Source organism: Cricetulus griseus, assembly GCF_003668045.3.
Source record: "Cricetulus griseus strain 17A/GY chromosome 1 unlocalized genomic scaffold, alternate assembly CriGri-PICRH-1.0 chr1_0, whole genome shotgun sequence".
Lineage (NCBI taxonomy): Eukaryota > Metazoa > Chordata > Mammalia > Rodentia > Cricetidae > Cricetulus > Cricetulus griseus.
The window spans coordinates 191,903,139-191,925,640 of NW_023276806.1; positions in this window are offsets into that span (position 1 = coordinate 191,903,139).

Here is a 22,502-nt window from a genome sequence, read left to right on the forward strand (position 1 = left end):
CTTCATAGTTTCCTTTCACCCTTTTGAGGCTATTAGGAATTTCAAAATGATATCTCACAAATTGACTTTGTTCAAACCAAACCTAACATCTATATCTCCAAACCCATACGCAGGTAATTTTTAACACTATAGCAAACTAACTGAGACAGGCTAACTTTACAAGAAAATTGATTTCCTCTTCTCATAGTTTTAGCAGTTCAAGACTCTGTCACTTTTAACAGTCCAGCCCTTATAAGGGCTGTCTAGACTATACTGTGTAACTTTCTCCAACATTGCTTACTGTCACGGAAGTACAAATTAAAGTCATAACTACTTATCACATCACCCGTGTTAGAATGGTTATTATCAAAAATAATTAAAGGTTTTATTTGGCTGTACATAGATAAAAAGAAATCTTTCTGTACTGTTGATGAGAAATTAATATATCCACTATAGAAAACACTACGGAATTTTCCTCAAATTTTTCTTCTTTTCTTAGTCATGAGACGAAGCTTAACATGCCAAGGTCACCCTTCAGTCTTCAGCCCCAGTTCCCTAGAAGGGCTTTACGCCCTACCTCGCGTATGTAACTAACTGCCACAGCCCAGCTACACTTCTTTAGATAGCCATAGCAAACTTCTACATATGCTGCACTTTCTTCTTTATCTATGTTTTCACTTTCTCTTTTCCTGAAGTTTAGCTTTTCCAGAATCCTTTACCAATCAAGTCTCCTCTGAATTACATTCTTACCTACAAAGGAAACCATCCACTCTCACTGTTGCTCTTTCCTCCTTTGAATACAAAACAAACCCAAAGCAAGCTAATGGGGGAAAAGTAATTTCCGAAAGCTCACCTGTACCACCACTGTTAGGGTTCTTTGGGTTGGGTCATAAGTCCGTCACATGGATTCCCTGTAGTTTAAGAGAAATTGAGACAAAGAAATTGATAAGGGTAAGTAGATTTGTTTACAGTTTAGTCAAACCAAGAAGAAAAGAACTCCAAGTATTTTAGCTAAAACCAATGTTTTCCCTGCTCTTTGGGTGGTAACTGGATGAGAAAAACTCAAGTGTGTGATCAGACTCCCATTCCACTGTGATCCACTGACCTCCACTGAGGGTCACTCATCTAGGCAAGAGTAAGATGCACATCACAGCTGCAGGCTCTATGGGGGTGACTACTTCCCCCCTTTCACCATTCCAGCTCCAGTTATCTTGAAACTGGCAGTCTCAAATGGGCCTTTGTGGGAAATTTTGACTATGTTTTCATAAATCACTGCCACATGTTCTCCTCAAACTGTCACCTCTCTCCCCAATACTGAAGTTCAGCTGACGACTTCCCCACATCTCTTTCATCAAAGAAACAGAACAACCCAAGATTTCCACAGTGTCCCACCATGAATCCCAACCACTGGCATCTGAGTTTTGCTCTCTTGCCTGTTCTCATAACTCATGTATCTGTATTCTAGATAAGAATTTTAATGCTGGATATGGGGCTTCAGAAAGAAGTAGATAAGGTTACTGTGGAAAGCTTGGGTCACTGTCATTCTCATTCATGCTGTGAACTCCATAATCACAGGCTATTGAATGTGACATCAATCTAACACGGAGGGATTTTCAAATGACAACATTAAAAAAGTTGACCCAATCCAAACTTAGACTAATTTCTCTGGTAATCATCAAAATATTAATAACTACAAATTTCAGGACAATTATCATCCAGTTTCTGATATTTGAGACTTCCTTCCAGGCATAATCCATCTGTTTTCCTGTCTTGGTAAGCAAAATCCTCCTACCAGACCACATTCACAATTTTACACTTCCTTTAGATGGCTCTTACCTCTCTCCAGTAACAGAAGTTGTAACTGTCAGTAATACCCAGAAGGAAACAGATGACAAACTGAAATTAGACCAATTAAGGCCAATTTTCAAAGATATGGCTAATGTTTATGGCTAGAAACACAGTGCTCTAATATGTGAATGCCAGTTATTAAGATCAAGGAGGACCTTCATCCATAAAAGATGAGGTGCAGAAGCAATCACAGCTCAGAAGGGACAGAATGTTCACAAGCACCAGCACCTTCTATTGGAACCTCTTCTGACAAGGCAAAGGATAGTGTTGAGGAAGTGTATTTATGTCATTTTACCAGGGCACAGAATAGAAAAAGAAGATAGGAGATAAATCTTGAGTGTTAAGCTCCATCATTGGTTAATTGCAATCTCTAAGTCAATTAAACACATTTCACAGATGGTTCCCAGCTCAATCAAAAGCACTCGGGTCATGGAGATGGAATTAGCATGTTAAAGAAGCAATATACAGCTTTCAGTTGACATCACAAAAGCCAGTTAGTGTGTGGGATACGATTCTCATTCCAGGTAAATTCCTGGGTTAATGTCTACAATTCGAGGGGGTGAAAAGTTAATCATGGTGATGCTCGTAAATTAGTCAGACAGCATAACTAACAGGGCCTAAAAATCTTTATCAAATAAGCCCATATTCTTTGCATGTAACACAGAAAGTAGATTTTGGGATGAACGACAGCTCCCTCTGGTCCTTTGTTTCTTCCAACCTTGCTCTGTCCCTTTTCCCAATTCCAGGTCACCTTTTGGCATATTAAAGCCAGCTCTGCTTTTATCCAAAGTGCCTGCTTCATATGCTGTCATATATAGGGTGCCTCTTGGAGCTCGGCCCGTGGACTCAAACGAAATGGTTTTCTGTCAGACTGAATACTAATTATGTCTCCATGCCAAAGCTAGGTCTGCATAATGACATCATTTGCAAGTGAGTTGGAAGTGGAATTGCAAATGGAGTTTGCTTTGATATTTATGGGCATAAAGAGAGTGGCACTGTGCAGCTTGTCTACCTGTCTATATTGACTTATTTGTTTTCAGAGGTTTCACTTGGAAAATCCAGAGTCCCTGGGTTATACTTTGGATTAGGTAAATTGTCCATTGCCTAAATCACTGACATCCCTTTGCAAGTCTTCAAAACTCACAACTCAAATGCCCAGAACAAGTTTTGAAACAGCAATTATTTATATTGTCAAATGCCTGGTATCCCCTTCAAGTAATCCACACAGGCTTAGCATGATTGGCATTCTGAGACAGTGTGATTTATGCTGCTGGTACCAGCACCCTCATTTCACTTCTAAAACCATCTCACTTTTAAAATAAACAAATAAATGAAAGTGATATCTTGATGGGGGAGAACATTTTGGGGTCAGGTAGAAAGCCGGTGCAAAGGAAACTCCCACAGATCTACAAGGATGACCCCAGCTAAGACTCCTATCAATAGTGGACACGTAAGTTGAAGTGGCTATTTCCCGTAATCATATTAGTAACTACCCCAATTGTCATCAGAGAGCCTTCTTCCAGTGACTGATGGAAACATGCAGAGATCCACAGCCAAGCACTGGGTCATGCTTAGGAATCCTGTTAAAGAGAGAGAGAAAGGAAGGATTGTACAAGCCAGGGGCTCAAGACCATCAGAAGGGAACCCACAGAAACAACTAACCTTGGATCATAGGAGCTACCAGACTCTGGACTAACAGCTAGTGAGCCTGCATGGGACTGATCTAGGCCCTCTACATATATGTGATAGTTGTTTGACCTACTTGTGGGACTCCCATTGGTGGAAGCAGAGCCTGTCACTAACTCTTTGGCTGACTTCTAAGAATCTAGTCTTCATATTAGGTTACCTTGCCCAACCTTAATACAAGAGGAGGAGCTTAGTCCTACCTCAACTTGATATGCCATGCTTGATGGCAACCATGAGAGGCCTGCCCCTTTCTAAAGAGAAACAGAGGAGGAATGACTTGGGGAGGGGCTCAGGGAGGTTGAAGGGAATGGAAGGAGAGGAGGGAGGGAAAACTGCAGTCAGGATGAGAAAGAAAGGAAAAGAAAGAAAAAGAAAGAAAGAGATTAATACAAAAATAAAATAAATAGTTACTTTCACTTAATTCCCTACAGTCTCAGTATTTGTTCCAATCTTCTGTAGTCTGTGCAATAGGATCAACAGTCCGTCTGAAATCACAACTTCATTTAAGCTTCAAGGAGGCTCATACATCCTGCAAAATTTCCTGTGCTCAAGGCTAGATGACTAATAAATCCATGTAATGAAAGTAATCAGAGCTTGGGATGTGGCTCCATTATAGCCCATGCTTATATAACATGTATAATAATACCCTGAGTCCAATCTCAGTACCATGAAGCAAAGAGGAGAGAAAGAAAGGCAGAGAGAAGACACACACTCAGCAATGGGGGTAAGTGATGCAAGGAACAGTATTTTGACAGAGGAGCAATGGATTGCCTTGAGCTGCCCTGGGCGACGGGCTGGAGAACTGACCCCAGTTTTTCACATTTCACTCCCTCGAGCCTGGTTGATATTTGCTTACTTGACATTTTTGTTGCTTGTTTCTATTATGTGAAGTAGAAAGTAACATAAGCTTTCTCCCAGTTAAACATGGCTAGAAGCCACATAAAGAGTATTTGCAGGAGATTAAGCAGTATGGATCACACACTAGGAAAACAGATTCTGTAATTGTTGAACAAATAGTGAAGCTAAGAAAATATCACCAGAGTCTTAAGTTCTTGCCTACTTCCTGGTGTGCTAAAAAATCATCAGTGGAACTTGTTATAATATTCAGTGGTGTGGCTGTGTTCTGGCAGTCATAAGAAGGAACTATGTTTGTATAATAACTATTTCTAGAATCAAAAATAATTATTTCTATATGGATATATTCTTTTTTTCATTTTTTTATTAAATTATTAATATTTTCACATGTACTTTCCCTCTCCCTCTCCCTCCCCCCACCCCCATTCCTTCTCCCCCACCTCCAACCTACCCCCCACCCCATCCACCCGCCACTCCCCAGGCAGGGTAGGGCCCCCAACCAGGGCTCCACCAAGTCCACCAAATCTTCCTGTGCTGGGCCTAGGCCCCTCCCCATGTGTTCAGAGACAGAGCGAATCCCTTCAAGTGGGATGGGCTCTCGAAGTCCCTCCCACCCACCAGGGCAAAACGCCAGTCCACCTCCAGAGGCTCCCAGGAGTGCAGGGGCCTCCCCATTGGCATCCATGATCAGGGGGCTGGATTAGTCCTGTACTGTCCTCCCAAAGAGCATCTGGGGTCGATATGCTTTCCCTTTTTCAGGCCAACTGTTTCTGTGGGTTTCTCCAACCAGGTACAGACCCCTTCGTTCTTCATTCCTCCCTCTCTTCAACTGAGTTCCAGATTTCAGCTCAGTGTATTTCTGTGGATGTCTGTCTCTGCTCTCATCAGCCACTGGATGAGGACTCTAGGATAGCATAGAGAGTATTCATCAATCTCATTCTAGGGGAAGGGTTTCTAGGCCATCCTCTCCTCCACTGCCCAGACTGTCAGATCGTGTCATCCTTATAGGTCTCTGGAGATCTTCCTAGTTCCAGATCTCTTCTCGGACCTATAGTGGCTCCCTCTGATATGGTATCTCTCATCCTGCTCTCTCTCCTCTATTCTTCCCCCAACTCAATATATCTGCTCCTCCATTTCTTCTCCTCTACTCTTCATCTTGTGCTCTTATTGTGGCAGCACCCACTCCCCTACCCTCATGCTCTCAATTAGCTCGGGAGTTCATGCCACTTCCCATTCCTGGGGTCCATTTATCCCTTAGAGTCATTCATGATTTCTAGTTTCCTTGGGGTAGAGGATTATAGGCTGGTAAACCTTTGCTCTATGTCTAAAAATCATATATGAGTGAGTACATACCATGTTTGTCTTTTTGTGATTGGGTTACCTCACTCAGGATGGTTTCTTCTAGTTCCATCCATTTGCCTGCGAATTTCAAGATTCCATTGCTTTTTTCTGCTGAGTAGTACTCCATTGTATAAATGTACCACATTTTCTCTTTCCATTCTTCAGTTGAGGGGCATCTAGGTTGTTTCCAGGTTCTGGCTATTACAAACAATGCTGCTATGAACATGGTTGAACATATGTCCTTGTTGTATGGACAAGCAGTATTTGGGTACATACCCAAGAGAGACTGAACTATAGTGATATCAGGCACCTGGCCCATTTCCTGTCCATGAGTCTATATAATGATCCAAAGCTCAAGCAAAGCATTCATAAGCCAGCCTTCCTGTGCCTTGTACATCAGGATGTCGGAAACTCAACTAGACTGTTTTGGCACGTGCTGCATTAAACAGATACCATAGCTGTCTCCTAAAATACATTTCCTTCCGACAGGAAACTCTAACATTGCTTTGCTCCCTGGGCCCTATCCCCATGAGTATAGTTATCCTGATAGGAAGACATTGCTCAAAGGCCAAATAACTTCTTAAAATGAAGGATTTGGAGGAAATATCCCCCCCCTCTCTCCCTCATCCCGTCCCTCCCTCCCTTGCCCCCCTCTCTCTTCCTCCCCCCTCTCTCTGTGTGGCTATATGCCTATGTGGCTGTGCATTTGTGTATGTATGGCTATGTGTGGCTATGTGGTGTCTGTAGCTGTGGTGTGTGTGTGTGTCTGTGTGTATGTGTGTGTGTGTATGTGTGTGTGTCTGTGTGTCTGTGTGTGTCTGTGTGTCTGTGTCTATGACTATGTGTATGGATGTGTGTAAGTTCTCCATTGTTTAAATCACAATGTCTATTGCTACTCTGTCATGAGCATAGCATGTCAGAAACATAGATCAATATATCTCTGTCTCCCCACAGTGCCAACATTTATGAAGCATCAGTAAATGTACAAGGTAGGTGGTTTGGTGGCAACAATGTTTCTTAAAGAAGGGAACATCAATTGAAAAAATGCCTCCCATAAGTTCCCATTGTAAGGCATTTTCTTAGTGATTGATGGGGGAGGGTTCAGCCCATTGTTGGTTATGCAATCCCTGGGCTGGTGGTCCCGGGAACTGTAAGAACGCAGGCTGAACAAGTCATGGAAGCAAGCCAGTAAGCAGTACCCCTCCATGACCTCTGCATCAGCTCCTGCCTCCATGTTCCTGCCCTGTTTGGGTTCCTGTCCTCCCCAAATTTCTTTTTGGTTATGGTGTTTCAGTGCAGCAATAGAAACCCTGTGCCAATCACCAAAACTTTTCAGTAACACCTAGAGGTTTTGCTACATGAAGTTGGTTCTTAAGCTCAGATGTGTATAGGCAAGTTTTACCAGTAACAATAATCCTCAATAAACTGGACATTGGTGAATTATGTCAGACAACAGTGCTTTAGAACTTTGATGTGGTTTGTGCATTGGAGGATGGTTAGCCCCACTGACCAGCCTTGGAGCAATAAAAACAAGCTCACATGTTTCCCTAGACTCCCCAGCTGAGAAGCACTGCATTCAGGGTTTCAGATACACTCTCATCCTCACTCTTTCTCACTGTGGCCTTAGCTACAGAATCAGTTCAGTGTGATGACCCTGGAGACCTGCAGACTTTGAAGCAGTCACCATGTCCTTCTGAAATGTCAGTAAGCCGTATCTATCCTAATGAGATACTTTCTGTTGACACTAAATTGTATTTTCTGTTCCAATGCATTTTTCAATCTATCATTTTGAACAGTGACTGTGACATATTATATTATTGCTTTATTGTTTCCTCACCTGCAAATTAAATAAGCATTTCTCATCCTTGTCTCAGTTCCTGAAAATGAGGTATCAGACACAGTGAATGACAGAGCCTTGTCAAATTAGAGTACACATTTCTATCCATGCTGGAACAGCTCAAAACCCATCACCCTTTTACTAATAAGCATGCAACCAAAAGGAATCTATAAGAGATATTGTCAATAGTCTTACTGAAAGGCCCGCTGCCTCTCTGTCTCCCCCCGCCTATGCTGATGCTGGGTGTTCTCTCTGGAGCAGCCGGGATGGGCTGGAGAGTGCAGCGCGGGGCGATAATTGTCCGGGAGCTGCTAGCTGCCGCAGAGCTGCCCTGCTTCACCTTCATCCTGCTGTCCCTGCCCCCGCCGGCCTCCACTTCCCCCGGCTGCCGTTTTCCCTCCCAAGCCGGTTCACCCAGGCGGGGCTGCCCTGGCACCGCGCCCCGGGGCTGGGGCCGAGCAGGGAAAGGGCACCCCTCGCCCCCACGCCCCCCCCCGTTGAGAAACACTCCGTCCCAAGGTCTCCGCCCCCAAGGTCAGCCACCTGGGCGCGGAGGGAGGAATCAAGTCTGTTGTACCAGACACCAGACCTTGAGAATATGCTGATCTGGAATGGCTCTGTGCCTCATTTGAACCATCAAATAGAATCCCTGCTCCTAGCTTGCGCCTTTTTCCCTATATAAGGACCCCTTTCCCTTGGCTCGGCGCGCTTGGCCTCAGAAAAGCTAAGTCGCCCCGGGTACCCGCGTCTCCAATAAAGCCTCTTGTTTTTTACATCCAGTTCGTGGCCTCGCTGATTCCTGGGTGTGAGTCTCCCTCTACGAAAGTGCCTCTTCGGGGTCTTTCATTTGGGGGCTCGGTCCGGGATCGAGACCCGCCCAGGGACCACCGACCCACATCTGGGAGGTAAGTGTTGTGCGGATCCGCTGTTTTGTCTTGTCTGGTCTGAGTCTGTCTTGTGAATTGCGCTTGCGTTTGTAGTATACAGCTGTGTACATTTGTAGGCGGATCTGAGGAGGGACTGACTCCTGACCGCGGCTCCAGGAGACGTCCTGGTAGCGTTTGAAGCCCTCTGTGTGAGGGATTTGTATTTTGAACTTGGGAAGCCCTCAGCGTGAGGGATTTGTACTTTGAACTTAGATCTATGACTGGACATTTTCCCAGTCTCTTTGGAGAAGGCCCTCAACTTGAGGGATGTGCAATCTTTACTGGGGACGAAGAAGGAGGGCCCCCTTCTTCGACCCCGCCCTTAATTCTTTCGACTCTCTGTCGAAACCGCGCTGCGAAAACCTGTTCTGTGTTCTGTGTTGTTTGGCCTTTGTTTTATAATTGATGTGCATAAACGCAAATGAATTACTCTTTGTTCCTCAGCTCGAGCGTATAAACTTATCTGGCCTGATCCGGACATCTAAACGGCCTTAAAGTTATTAAGAACTGTAAAAAGGACTTTGATAAAATTTTGATGTTAACTGAGAAATGAAAAAAAATGTAGGAGACTTAAATAATAAAGAGGGAAAGAAAAAAAAAGGAAACTTGTCTAAGAATGTCTAAGAGAGTCAGAGAAATGAACTAAAAGGTTATAGAAAATTAAAGCAAGCAAGTCATAGCAGAGAAGATTGTTACAGAAAGTTATGGAGGGTCAAAGCAAGTTATAAAAGGTCAGAGGAAAGTTGTTAAAAATCAGAAAAAAGGTTATTATAAGTCAGAGAAAAATGTAAACTGTGCTATGGTTTCTCATGTCTAAAATTTTAACCATATTAAGCTAATTCTGTTTTATATATACTTGTTTTAAAATGTTCATATGACTTGACTGGTCGCCATTTTGCTAAAATTAAAAAAGGAATACTTAAACCGCCATCTTGACTAAAGATGACCGCATGGAAATTAGAGGTACCATCTTAGAAACAAGTTTTTCAATTGAGATTTACAATGTTAATGCTTCTATATATTACAGAAAGACCTTAAGGGAATTTAAATTTCTTTTTAAAACCAGTTTTTTTTATGTTTGTTTTTATTAATGTTTGTACTTAAAGAGCTTCAATTTAAAATTATTTTTGAGCAAAGCCTGACAATGTAAAGTTTTTGTTTTATGAAAGATGCTGATCTATTATAAGGTATTACAGTTTATATTTTAGAAATAAATTTAGGATGTTGATAACACACACCTTTAAGCTCAGGATGTTGGTAGCACACGCCTTAAGTTTAGAACATTGGGGATACACGCCTTTAATCCCACCACTCGGGAGTAAGAGGCAGATGGATCTTTATGAGTTCAAGGCCTGTCTGGTCCGGCAGATCGAATTCCAGGACAGGCTCCAAAGTCACAGAAAAACCCTGCCTAAGAAAGAAGTTAAGCTACTGTTTAAGGAATATAAGGTAGCTCTATGCAGTTTTAAGTTCAGCTGTGCTGTTTCAAACATCTTACTAAGTTAAAACCAGTTACAGTCAGACTAAAAATTATTTACAGAAATAAGACCTTACCTAGCCACCTGTATACTTAATGTGTGCTTAAGGCAAGTAATTAAAACAGACAAACAGACCTCTAATGCTTCAGAGATCTTCAGAATATGGCATTTAAATTGTTATCTTTAAAGTTTATAATGTCAGACAGACTGCCAGATCCTGACAATGACCCGAAGATTACAGGCACCTCAGTTCCTGCACCTGGACCAATGAGCAGATGCTCAGATATGAAACCTGCCGCCTGCCAGAACCTGGCCGAGACTGTGGACAAAGCTGCTGGACGCTGGAAAATTGATTGTACCCCTTTGCCTAGACAAAACAAGGTCAGTCTTTTCCATGTCCCTCTTCCACAGAGAGAAAATAAAACCTCTCACAGATAGGCCTGGCGAAGATTGTTGTTCTTTGAGACAGCTGCCTCCAACGGTAATGGAGAAACTTGGGTTTGGCTAACTGTATATGGACTTGCTTCTGACTGGCTTCTGTCCTTTTTAGTAGATTCGGATAAAATATACCCTTCTCAGATCTCTGAAATATTACTGGTTGTCAGCTTGACAGCATCAGACAGTCAGATCCACTATAGACTAGTCAGTATGTTAGCTGATAAAATAATGACTATCTACTGTTCAGGCACAAGCTCAAGGTTTTTAAGTTTATTTTGGTTGTCATCTAAGTACAAACTTAAAGGGCTTTTCATCAGGTCAAAGGCACCTCTGTCCAATCCATACCTGGCTCTCTGGACAGAAGAAAAATGTACATGCTTATAGCCCAAATCTGTAGTTTTTGCTAGGACTCAAAGTTATAAATATGTTCTTGCTGTTTGAACAGATATCCAGATATCTGCTTTTTCTGCACTGTGGGCTTCTATAAATAAGTTTTAACCTCTGTTCCTAGTTTAAATATGTCTTAAACAGGTTTCTGCTTCTGACAGACATCTGAGTACCAGTTGCTGACTTCAGACTGTTCTAAGTAGACTGCGAACCCTAGACTTGCTATGGATGTGAACTAGTCTGCTGATATGGACACCCCCTATCTCTGCAACAGTGTCTGCTAACCAGAAGCCCCTGATGGATTCCCCGTTGCCTAAATTCCTTTTTGCTTTTGACTAGCATTTCAACCTTCTGGGGTCCCTAACTTCGTCCCAAAGTCAGCAGGAAGCAGTTTGGAAAAGAATTTCGCCGTCCATTCTCCCTGGTTGAAATGCTAAGTCAAAGGGAACTTCCTTGCGAGGGGATGCCAGTACCTATCACTCCCTGATGGGGACACTAGAGACTGGGTCCTCCTACTCCCCCTAGCATACCCCTAGGCCATATGGGCTCACACCTTTAAAAAAAAAAACTTATAAAGACCAGAGGGACCATCCTACCATTCCCCATTCCTACCAGATCGGGGACACTGTCTGGGTCCGGCGTCACCAGACCTCAGCGCCTACCAGTTGTGAAACTGCCATGCAGCACAAGCTCACATTGTCTGAGGTCTCAGGAAAGGGGCTATGCATAGGCAGTACTGGTTTGACCCCCTGCGTCTCTACTACCGTTCTCAATGCCACTATTGACTTTTGTATATTGACAGAACTTTGGCCCAGGGTCACATATCACCAACCTGAATATATTTATAGGGTACTAGAGAAGTCAACCCGACATAAGAGGGAGCCAATATCCTTTACCGTGGCCCTATTATTAGGAGGGATAACAGTGGGGGGCATAGCAGCCGGCATAGGGACCGGAACCATTGCCTTACAGGGAATTAATCATTTTAAGCTTCTACAACAAGCCATGCACACGGATATCCAGGTCCTAGAAGAGTCAGTCAGTGCACTCGAAAAATCCTTAACATCACTCTCTGAGGTGGTCCTGCAGAACAGACGAGGGTTAGATTTATCATTTTTACAGACCATACAGGAATAGTTAGAGACAGCATGGCCAAGCTTAGAGAAAGACCTAACCAGAGACCTTTGAATGAAAGATTTCATTCAGTCACAAGAGAAATGGGGGAATGAAAGGCCCGCTGCCTCTCTGTCTCCCCCCGCCTATGCTGATGCTGGGTGTTCTCTCTGGAGCAGCCGGGATGGGCTGGAGAGTGCAGCGCGGGGCGATAATTGTCCGGGAGCTGCTAGCTGCCGCAGAGCTGCCCTGCTTCACCTTCATCCTGCTGTCCCTGCCCCCGCCGGCCTCCACTTCCCCCGGCTGCCGTTTTCCCTCCCAAGCCGGTTCACCCAGGCGGGGCTGCCCTGGCACCGCGCCCCGGGGCTGGGGCCGAGCAGGGAAAGGGCACCCCTCGCCCCCACGCCCCCCCCCGTTGAGAAACACTCCGTCCCAAGGTCTCCGCCCCCAAGGTCAGCCACCTGGGCGCGGAGGGAGGAATCAAGTCTGTTGTACCAGACACCAGACCTTGAGAATATGCTGATCTGGAATGGCTCTGTGCCTCATTTGAACCATCAAATAGAATCCCTGCTCCTAGCTTGCGCCTTTTTCCCTATATAAGGACCCCTTTCCCTTGGCTCGGCGCGCTTGGCCTCAGAAAAGCTAAGTCGCCCCGGGTACCCGCGTCTCCAATAAAGCCTCTTGTTTTTTACATCCAGTTCGTGGCCTCGCTGATTCCTGGGTGTGAGTCTCCCTCTACGAAAGTGCCTCTTCGGGGTCTTTCATTACTAAACTTAAGATAAACTGTGCCCCCATTATTTGTCTTAGGTGCCAAATTAGTAATGGAATTTGCCTCTAACTTTGGGTGAAAATGTTTGATATGTCAGTTTTTCAGTGTCAGTCTCTTTCAGATACTAATAAACATTAATATCTAAAGTGACCCATTATTATTATTATTCTTTATACAAGGGATAATTTTCATACTTACCATCGATGGAACACCATAAAAACCTCACACAAGATATTGGAAACCAGTATTCATGAGAGGAAAGACCTTGATATTTTTCTTTCTTTCATTTTTTTGTTTGTTGGTGTTTTTTATTTTGTTTTGTTTTTATGGCATTAAACTCTTTAACTTTCAAGTAAAAGTAATCATTTTTAAAATCTGTATTTTCTGCCATTAGTTTCAAATTCTTTCTGTAAATCTGGCTAAGATAATCAGCCAGCAATATTCGGTCATAACCTGATTGCAAAGATGTATTGGAGTTTCCTCTGCTAACCTAATTAATATAAATCTTTTTGCCGAGCATTGGTGGCGCACGCCTTTAATCCCAGCACTCTGGAGGCAGAGGCAGGCGGATCTCTGTGATTTCAAGGCCAGCCTGGACTCCAGAGAGAGTGCCAGGATAGGCTCCAAAGCTACACAGAGAAACCCTGTCTCAAAAACCAAAATAAATAAATAAATCTTTTTATCCACTCTCATATGCATTTTATGAATATGGGCAAAACATAAATAATGTCATTGTTAGGATGCAACATGAATGGACTCTACTCCAATTGCCAAGAGTCAGTGTTCCTACATAAAGCCTTCTGAACCTGGTGTCTACTGAATTCCCTCTAGAGTTTCCCATTAAGCTATAGTTAGCACTTTCTAGGGTTTCACTAACTCACAGCTCAGGAACTCTTCCAGGTGGCAAAAAGGTGAAATGACCCAACCCAAGCTTCCAGAGATAGAAGCTATTCCTGGTTTTGTGCTGCTGGTGTTACAGTTGCTGCTGGGTTTGTTGTTTGTTTTGTTTTGTTTTGTTTTGTTTTTGTTTTTTCATGGAAGGTGCTCTCTGCTGTGCTTGCATTGATTACTTTATCTTTTCCCTGTGTTTCAAAAATTTGACAGCATTTGCATAGCCACGAGTCTTTTTCTGTGGGAAAATACTATATTTAGAAGAAATAAATTTTATTAAGTTCATTATTTGACAATGCCATACATGGATAATATTCATAGTCTGATGAATTCCCATCATCCTCTTTATTACCTCCGACCCCTACTCTCCCCCAACTGTCTCTTTCTCAAAGTCATGGGCTTTTTGAAATAATTGGGGCCACCTATGTAATCACTGGAGTGGGGCTATCTATTAAAGCTCTGTGGGGGCACCAATGGTTACACAAATGAAGTTACTGATTCTCCAGTCTTTTGTATCTCTTTATAACAAATAGCTCATCAGTTGACCCGGCCAGCAGGACACTTATCAACCTGGGTGGGGGGTGGGGATCACAATTGAAGGACAGGAGACACGAAGAAGAAGAGCAAGTTGGAAAGTGCTGATCAAGCTCTGAATTTGTTAAAAGGAAGGGCAGAGTTTTTATAGTGGTTGGGGGAGGAGTTTTCCAGGGTGGGGGTGGCGGTAAGGGAGTGCTCAGCCAGGCAGGAACTGTTTGTAAGGAAATGTGCTACCTAGGGCTTGCCTGCCTAACCGCAGGTGGTCATTTGAGAAACAGCTCTAAGAAGAAGAAGCAGAGATTTAAGCTTGGGGGTTATCACAAAGGCATTACTCAGGCTCATTACCTGTTAATGAGAGTGGCTCCCTGCAATCAGTGAGTGGTTGGGTTCCACGAATTTCTCCATCCATCCTTGTCTGGGCCTTGGTGGTTCCATTCTTGTACAGTAAGTCCCAGCTGTTAAGTTTTCAAGATTTTAATGGCTGTGTGTCAACCGGAAGATGGCATTTTGTAGCCTTTTTCCCATCATCCAGTTGTTATGCCTCTTCACCCCCTTTCTTACAATGTTCCCTGATCCTTACATAGTACAAATATCTCACTTCGGTCTTTGTCTGATAACACTGTTTAATCCTTTTGTCTCATCATTTTCTAAATCTCAGAATTTAGGATTATTTTGCAAATTCTCACCGTTTTCATTTTATTGTATAATTTTTATAACATTTTACTGACTTTCTTGAGTTAATTTAGTTATTCTTATTTTAAATAGTTGTGGTAGAATATAGGGAATAATTTCCTAATATTATATTGCCAATTATATGTACTCTGTGTAACTTCATTGACTCAAACACATATTGTTTTTATTGCCTTTATTTTCCCATGAATATTAAAAGTGTTGTTTTCTTCCCAATATGCATTTAACTGAGTCATTTTAACACATATCATGTGTAACATAACATTATATATTAATACACATATTAAATGAAAGAAAATTGTCCAGATCCAGGAATTTCTCATTCCATGATTATTTGTTTGAATTGTCTAGTAGTTCATAAGATATACAGCTGAATGTTGGATTGCAATTTACAAATAGGCTGTTCGTTCACTGTATCAAGGAGAAAACTTCTTCAGTACTGTCTGGTATCCTGGAAGTCCAAAACTTATGGATATTGAGATAAAACCAGTATTTGCAATATGCCCTAATTATTTTCTCCTTATAACCTGAATGAGGACTTCCTACAGGATGCAAGTTTGTCTACACATCATATTTCTAGCATGTTCTTTTTCTAGAAAGTTCTATACTCTCTTGGGCAAAGACATCATGATTTGGAGGAGACAGAAAGACTACATTGCAAGGTCCATCTGTCGAAAAAGGGGCATCTAAGCCACTTTCTAATTCTCCAGCTGGTATAGACTTTGTGATTCTGAGTAGAGAATAGAAAGCAGGGGGGGGGGTTGAAATATTTAGTGATCTCCTATCAAGGCTTGGGGCTGCAGCTTCTGACTGCAAAATACAAGAAAACCTTCAATGGCAATTACCCCATTCATTTCTCTTTTTTCTTTTTCTAATTGTAATTAGACCAATTTTAAATTAGAAACAAGCTTCTTTTACATGCCAAACCTAGTTCCCTCTCCCTTCCCCCCTCTCCTGCCCCCCCTCTTTATCCCATCCCCTTTTTGGTGCCCAATTCTGTGAAAAATCTTCCTAAAGTGTAGGCACAACTTGGCTGTCATTTTGAGTTTATGCTTGTGGCATGATGTTTTCTTTCTTTATATATCCTTATGAGGCTAGGCCACATTCCTGTCCAGACCCCTAAAGTAAGGTCTCTTATAATTCATATTTCTTTAATAGGGAAGGAATAAAACTTTCCTAAATATATTCTTTTGGGGATACAGATACCTGAAGTGGATCAACAGCAGATTCTCCACGTTGCAAATTATCCTTCCTGGGTGCATTTCTGCTCACTTCCTAGCTGGTATTTATAAACCATCATCTAGCCAATACTCAAGCATCCACTGAAATAGAGAACTCTTAATATTGGAAGTGGATGAAACAGGACATATCCCCTTCTCTGATGGAACTGAGAGTAAATGAGGGAATATGGTTATTACAAGAAAATTTAACACTGAAACACATAACCCACATGGAGGTATACATATAAGAATAACAATACTTCAGCAGTACCTTAACTACCATTCCCTTATTATCATATTGATGACTACCTTAATTGCCGTCATAGAGCCTTCAGTAACTGATGGAATCAGATGCAGAGATGCACAGCTAAGCACTGGGCTGAACTCCTTAGAGTACATTGGTAGAGAGGGAGGAGCAAAGGGGTCAAGTCCATTTTGGGAAAACCCACAGAAACAGCTGGACTGACCAAATGGGAGCTCACTGACTCCAGACTGACAGCTGGGGAACCTGCATAAAACTAAACTAGGCCCCCTGAATGTGGGTGACAGTGAGGGGTTTGGGCAGTTTATTGGGCTGCTGGCAGTGGAACCAGTATTTATCCCTAGTGCATGAACTGGTTTTTTGGATCCCATTCCCTACGGAGGGATTCATTGTTCAGCACAGATACTGGGGGAAGGGCCTTGGTCCTCCTCAAATAATGTGACAAACTTTGATGATTCCCCCTGGGAAGCCTCACCCTCTCTGAGGAATGGATGAGGAATGAGATGGTAAGGGGCATGGGAGGACAGGAGGGGAGGGAACTGGGATTGATATGTAAAATAAGAATGTTCTGTTTTGGTTTTTGTTTGTTTGTTTGTTTTTAAGAATACTTTAAATCCATGCAGTAATCTTAGAGAAGAGTTCAGTCTGCAGTGTCTGGCCCTCTCTCCTTCTCCTCCCTGATGGGCCTCCCCCGGGTGCCTAAGAGAAGACTTGCCATGTAGTAAAACATCTTGCTTTGTCTTTTCAGATTTCTAATGAAGAGCAGAGGCTGTATCCACGGATGCTGTTTATGCTTCCTGTCCACATTCCTTCCAATATTAGACACAACAGAACTAATGTATCCTTATGCCTGCTTTCTCTAAAAGCATGGCTCTGTTGCATTAAACTTTCCTTTGCCTGGAAAACAGAGGGCAACAACTTACTCCTCTTGCAAAGTAACCATGTAGCAGGGTTGTCATGGAACCCATCCTCTTGTTGTCCTACTCAGAGGGGTTTAACATCACTATACGACAAGGCACTTCTCACTCGAAATGCAATCTTTCTGAAAGTGACACATAAAAGTCGCATGCCTACACATATCTGCTTTTTGCTTCTTTGTTTGTGTATTTCCAGACCTTTGTTTGTGTACTTTGGATATATAATTGGAAAGCATGCTGTCAAACCTAATTAGTTTGTTAAATCAGCTCATTTTTTTCACCACTAGGATAGTACATAGAAGAGTAACAGGAATTCATCTTGTAGAATTTCTCCAGATTCCTTAATTACATTCATTTACAGTTTTGGCCTCAGGATAATAGCTATATTTTCTCTGAAATTTTAAATGAAACCTGTATATTGCAATCAACCAGAGTCTAAATAATATTTATTAGTGAATGTCTAAAGGCAAGAGAATATATTGCTTAATTGGTGAAGGCAGACTCTCAGGAATTCACTTTTATAAAATCAAGTGAAATAAACTTTAACACAAGAACAAAATCTAACTAAGTTGGACAAAATAGAAGCATTTGGGAATAAATGTGCCTTGATATCTATAATATTATTACCTATAATGTAGATTATTCCCTCTTCTTGTTTTTATCTTTATGCCAAAGACAAATAGGCTAAAAATAGTGGCCAAGCGCCGGGCATTGGTGGAACACGCCTTTAGTCCCAGCACTCAGGAGGCAGAGGCAGGTGGATCTCTGTGTGTTCGAGGCCAGCCTGATCTACAGAGCGAATTCCAGGACAGTCTCCAAAACAATACAGAGAAACCCTGTCTCGAAAAGCCAAAAAAAAAAAAAAAAAAAAAAAAAAAAATTAAAAATTAAAAAAAAAATAGTGGCCAAGCAATTTTCTTAACCTACATAAAGAGACAAAGGGATCGAATGTGATTGCTTTGACTTACAAATAGAAGAAAGATATGGAAGGGGGGAGTAAGGGAGAAAATCAAAGAGAAAGAAAAAGCAAGCTGTATATTCCATCTTTAATTTTTTTCCTGTTTGACATTGTTTATTTAAATTAGAAGCCATCTTAATTTACATAACAATACCAGTTTCCTCTCCCTCCCATCCTCCCATGCCTCCCACCAACCCCTCCCCATCTCACTCCCTATCCACTCGCCAGGTAGAGTGAGGCCTTCCATGGGTCTTCCATCAGTCTTCGCATCATTTGGGGCAGGACCTAGGCATTCCCTGAGTATTTAGGCTGAGAGAGTATCCCTCCATAGAGGAATGGGCTCCCAAAGTCCATTCGTGCACTAGGAGTAGATACGGATTCCACTGCAAGAAGCCCCATAGATCGCCCAGGCCCCCTAACTATAACCCAATTTCAGGAGGCCTGGTTTGGTCTTATGCTGGTTCCCGAGCTAACTGACTGGGGTCCATGAGCTCCCACTTGCTTAGGTCAGCTGTTTGTGTGTGTTTCCCCAGTATAGTCTTGATCCCTTTGATCATCACTCCTCCATCTCTACAACTGGATACTAGGAGTTCTGCTCAGTACTTAGTTTGGATCTCTGCTTCTGCTTCCATTGACTACTGTATAAAGGCTCTAGGATAGCATTTAGGGCAGTCATCAATCTCATTATAGGGGAAGAACATTTAAGGTAGCCTCTCTACTATTGCTTAAATTCCTAGTTGGCATCATCCTTGTGGATTTCTGGACATTTCCATAGTGCCTGATTTCTCTTTAAACCTGTAATGGTTCCCTCAATTAAGTCATCTCTTTTCTTGCTCTCCTCTATTCTTGCCCCAACTCAATCTTCCTGATCCCTCATGGTTTCCTCTCCCCCCCTCTTCCACCTATCTTCCTCTGTCTCCCCTCCTTCATGCTTCCAATTTGTTCAGGGACTCTTGTCACTTTCCACTTCACTGGGGGACCATACATGTCTCTCTTAGGGTCTTCCTTGTTTCCTAGCTTCTATGGAGGTATGGATTGTAGGCTGGTAATCCTTTTCTCTATGGCTAATATCCATTTATGAGTAAGTACATACCATGTTTGTCTTTCTGTGAATGGGGTACCTCACTCAGGATATTTTCTTCTAGTTCCATCCATTTGCCTGTGAATTTCAGGATTTCATTTTTTTCCACTGAGTAGTACTCCATGTGTAAATGTACCACATTTTCTTTATCCATTCTTTGGTTGAGGGGCATCTAGGTTGTTTCCAGGTTCTGGCTATTAGAAATATTGCTGCTATGAACACAGATGAGCAGATGGCCTTGTTGTATGAACGTGCATCCTTTGGATATATGCATAAGAGTGGAATTGCAGGATCTTGTGGTAGACTGATTCCCATTTTCCTGAGGAGTCGCCATACTGATTTCCAAAGTGGATGTACAAGTTGGCACTCCCACCAGCAGTGGAGAAGTGTTCCCCTTTCTCCACATCCTCTCCAGCATAAACCATCATTGGTGATTTTGATTTTAGTTATTCTAACAGGCGTGAGATGACATCTCAGAGTTGTTTTGATTTGCATTTCCCTGATGGCTTAGGATATTGAACACTTTTTGGTGTTTTGGTGACTAGCTTCTTGAGTTCTTTGTATATTTTGGAAATCAGCCCTCTGTCAGATGTGGGTTGTTGAAGATCTTTTCCCATTCTGTGGCCTGGCATTTTTTCTTAGTGACTGTGTCCTTAAGAAGAGCTAATATCAATACTCCTCAAAATGTTCCACACAATAAATGCAGAAGGGTCACTGCCAAACTCTTTTTACAATGCTACAATTACCCTGGTACCAAAACCACATAAAGACACAACTAAGAAACAGAACTGTGGACCAATATCCCTCATGAATATTGATGCAAAAAATTCAATAAAATACTAGCAAATGGAATCTAAGAACACATCAGAAAAGTCATCCACCATGATCAATTAGGCTTCATCCCAGGAATGCAGAGATGGTTCAACATATGAAAATCTATCAATGTAATCCACCATATAAACTAACTGATAAAGAAAAACCACATGATCATCATTTCCTTAGATGCTGCAAAAGCCTTTGACAAAATCCAACACCCCTTCATGTTAAAGGTCTTGGAGAGATCAGGGTTAACAGGAACATAACTAAACATGCTAAAGGCAATCTACAGTAAGCCAACAGCTAACATCAAACTAAATGGAGAGATACTCAAGGTGGTTTCTCTAAAATCAGAAACATGACAAGGCTGTCCACTCTCTCCATATCTCTTCAATATTGTCCTTGAAGTTCTAGCTAGAGCAGTAAGACAAAGGGAGATCAAAGGGATACAAGTTCGAAAGTCACAGACATCACTGGCTCAACAATCATCACATGACCTCACCAGTGTCATTTTTCATATGCTCAAATGTTCCTTAGTGTCTAAACTAGACATCAACATGTTACATGAGCAAGAGGGTAAAAATTTCTTAAATGTGCATTATATGTTCTCTATATATATGTATTTCAATATAATATCTAATTGCATTATATTAATAATATAGTTAACAAAATACATATGAGAGAAGTTTGAATGTACTTTTTAAACAAGAACAGATAAGGTATGCAGAAACTGTATGCATATAGTTCTATTTATAAAATGTTAATTTAATTATATAAATCTATATGAGTGCTTGTCAATCAGGGAAATTTTGCTTCCTTGGGAACATGTGTCAATATTTAGAGGCCTTTTTGGTTTGTTCTCCTAGTACCTACTGGCTAGAGCATAAGGGTATTAGTTGTCATTTTACAATACATAAGACAACTCTCGAAAAAGAAATAACAATAGGTCAAGGACAGTATCAGAGAGCAATGAGACTATTAACAAAAGGCATAGCTGGGGTAAGAGTTTGGTGAAAATGCCCTTTAGAACTACAGTTTCATCCTACAAAGGTACAGTAGATACTTGAAATTAATAATGAATACATTGTCATACCCAAATTAGAATACATGGTTTCATAAGTAAAAGAGTAGATATGGTTATATACATTTTCTAATAAAATACTCAAAAATGTGTCCATAGCGCTAAGCCTGTGTACTAGTAGTCCTGGTTCTGAGGCAGGAGAGATTTCTCCAGATTACACAGCAAGAATTCCATTAACTCCAAGCTAGGGCTACCTTGTGACCCAAGGCTTTGAGTGCCAAGAGAACAATGTATAATGAATTTTCACTTTCATGACTTTTTTATCAAGAATAAAGCTAAGCTTATACAATGAGGAAAGAGAAAACTGTTTTCCATAAAGTAAACCTCAGGAACATCCTTCAGTGCTTTGATGCCCTGTCTTGACAGTAATCAAGAATTCTAAGACAGACTGACTGATGACTAAGGGTTCAGAACCCTTAGTGCATCACCCACTAGGGAAAAACATCAGGACCAACAAAGACACTTGCTTAGGTTGATGGTAATGATAACAATGATACCAATCCACTAGAATGGGTAGCATCATAAGAAAGTCATAGACAACAATTACTTTTCTAAAAAGTGGGGTGCTCCTCCAACTGATCATTCTCCTTCCCACTACCCTGGGAAAAGAGATAAACCCACTCTCAGGTAGCAGCTCTTCTCAAAGAAAAATGCTATTGAATAAAGCAGATTACAGATGGTGTGGCGGTGCTCTGCAGACACCTCCTCCCAGAACCAAGACAACTCATTGTCCCTTGGAAGTTCTATCTGTGAGTGCTCACTCCTCTGTTCTTTTTAAGAAATTTCCTTTAGTCAAATAGGAGCTGTGCCACCCCAAGTTGAGGCTGCTCACCAAGGCAGATAATATTCAATGGCTAATCTATGTGGAAGCATAAAGTACATGACTCTGTCTTCATTAGCATGGGTAATGCCCAACAACTATTCTTACTTTCAGAGACCATCTGGGTCAGGCAGCACAAAACTTCCTTTTATGTTGTTTTGCCATTCCTGTTAGAGGTGTTATTTCATGAAAAGACCAAAAAAGTCTGTCTAGTTAAGATGATGGCTTAGAAGCTATCTCTTTGTGGTCCATTAGAGAATGGCAGGAAAATAAAGATAGAAGGTGTTCCTATACGGAAAGATCTGACCAAAATTAAATATAAAGTAAAATAATCTCACATTGGGCTCTACAAAATCTTCTGCAACATAACAACTAAGAGCAGCCACAACTGGTGTCCAGCTTCATCTACACCATGATAGGGTCAGTGTAGTTGTCAGAAAAGCATTGCATCCTCCTGGACTAGGGTGCTGCACCAAGAACAATCTGGAAAGAGATTGGCCAGGCTGTGAAGGTGTGACAAGGGACTGGATATACCACGAGTGAAGGGATATCTAGAGGAACACTGGCTGTGG